The sequence below is a fragment of the Arachis ipaensis genome, chromosome B03 (assembly GCF_000816755.2).
Source record: "Arachis ipaensis cultivar K30076 chromosome B03, Araip1.1, whole genome shotgun sequence".
Taxonomy (NCBI): domain Eukaryota; kingdom Viridiplantae; phylum Streptophyta; class Magnoliopsida; order Fabales; family Fabaceae; genus Arachis; species Arachis ipaensis.
Window position 1 is genome coordinate 15,019,969 of NC_029787.2, and position 2,364 is coordinate 15,022,332.

Genomic DNA, 2,364 nt, shown 5'->3' on the forward strand with positions numbered 1-2,364 from the left:
AATGTTATAAATCCTAATAAATCTCAAATAAAATCTTAAATATTCTAAATCAGATTTTTACTAATAAAATCTTCCCTCCATGGAGATTTAAAGCTGCAGGCCTCCCACTTCTCATCTACGACTGTTTTCGTCTTCTCTCAGGCCACACATTTTTTTTAATAAAAGACAATATTTAAATGATAAGTAGCATTTTTCTTCTCTTAAATATAATATACATTAATCAATCAGTAAAATTTTTTAGAGTGACAAATAAATTTTTTAAAATTTATATTTTTCATAAATTAGTTTTTAAAAAAAGTATTAATAAAGTCTNNTTAAAATATTTAAATAATAAAAATAAAATATTATTCTAACATAGTTAGTAACTATTAGCAACTCATTTTTCATTCTTAATTTAGAGTGATCATACAATGCAGGTTCTTTTTTATCTTTTTCTTTTGGTATTACCTTCCTGAACCATGACAGAAAGTGGAGAGAATTTAATTGATTCCGTTTCTTTGAGTAATAAAGAGAGTGACGATGTAAGAAGAGGATATAAAGGGGGCTATTCACAACTGCAATAATAGTTTGGTTGAAAGACTTTTTGCTAAGAAATCATTTTTAACCGGAACTATAGAGGGGCTTAAAGCAATTTGGGGGAGACCAATAGGATTTCAAGTAAAGAAGATTGATCACAATCAATTCCAATTTTTCTTCGATAACAAGTAGGATGTTATGAGAATTGAGAGAGACTCCCCATATGCCTTTTCAAGGACTATGCTCTGCATGGCCAGCGTTGGAAAGAGGGGGTGTGCATTGGAAAATAAATAATAAATGAGATACCAATATGGACCTAAATTTGGGAGTTCCTGAAACCTTTAAGACGCTGGAAGTTGCTCGAAAGCTTGGTGAAAGGCTTGGTAAGGTGATGGATGTGGGACAGTTTGATGTTAAAGGGAGAGAGACACATATCATCAAAGTAAGGGGTGGTTATTGATGGAAATTGAGTTACAAAAGACTCTCTTAAGGTTGCTAGTCTTGACAAGTCTCCAATTAGAGTGGCGGTTCGGTATGAAAGGCTAGAGACGGTGCGTACGTGTTGTGCAACTATAGGTCATGACTATAAAACATGTGTTGTGTTTTTGGAAGATATAAAAAAAATAGGATAAGATAGGAGAATGGATCAGAACTGATCAAATTGGTATGAGAGTGGAGACTAAAGAGAATGAAGGGAGAAATGGAGAAAAGAGCTTTCAAGAGGGTCAACCCCTTCGCAAAAAGAAACCACTCACAAACTGCCTGGTAGATAGATTTTTAAACTTGAGTGTTAAAGACAAAAAAAAATACGATCAAAGAGTCAAGAGTCCTGTCAGGAACGAAAGATGTAATGAGAAAAAGAAGAATGATAGGAGTATAGAGGATGCTATGGGTATAAGCTCGAATCAGATTCAATTGGGAGGAACAAGTAGTTTCCAAACGAAGCATGCTAACACAGGGGTCCTAACTGAAAACCGCATGCCAAGTACTCCTGCTTTTGAATATTCCGTCAAATGTTAAAGATTAAAACAGATGGCTAGATCAAACCATGGAAGGATAGAGATGCTATCCGGGACTAAAAAAAGTATGGAAGATGAATTGGAGATAGTTTTAGAATCATTAACTGGAGGAGTTGTTGGATATATAAATCAAGAGACGGTGGAGGGTGCCAGTCGTTCAGTGGCACCCAATGCACCACGAGAGTCCTAATGTGAACTGTCGGAGTTTGGGGAGACCTCTGACAGTCCACAGTCTTAAAGGAATATGCCAATCCCACTCTTCCGAGGTGGTACCAATTTCGGATGGTGGAACGTAAAGTTAGATCATGCGGATATCAAAGTTTTACATAAGTAGACCCGAATGAAACATCAAGAGAAATGACTGTAGCATGGAAAGATCATGTAGAGGTACACATTCTGTTTCAAAACTCTTTTTTCATAATTGCTTCGGTTAAAGATGAGAATAAGAATGTGAGTTGGGGGTTGGTTAGAGTTTACTTGAGCACTAATGAGCTTATTCGAATCAATCATTTCGAAAAACTCTCTTCTCGACTTTAGCAATTTGAAGGTAGCTTTATCATTTTGGGTGACTTCAATGCAACTACAAATTATGGAGAAAATTAGGGGTGAGCACAGGTAGTGGGTACCCGATTACCCACCCGAATTCGAACCAAACCAATTAAATTGGTTCAGGAACCGACGGGTAATCAGGTCCAACCCGAATTGAACCGATGACATTTGCCGATGATTGGTTCGGGTATCGGATTTGGGGGCGCAGAACCCGAACCAACCCGTATACCCGATTATAATTAATTAATATATATATATATATACATATGATTTTATAAAT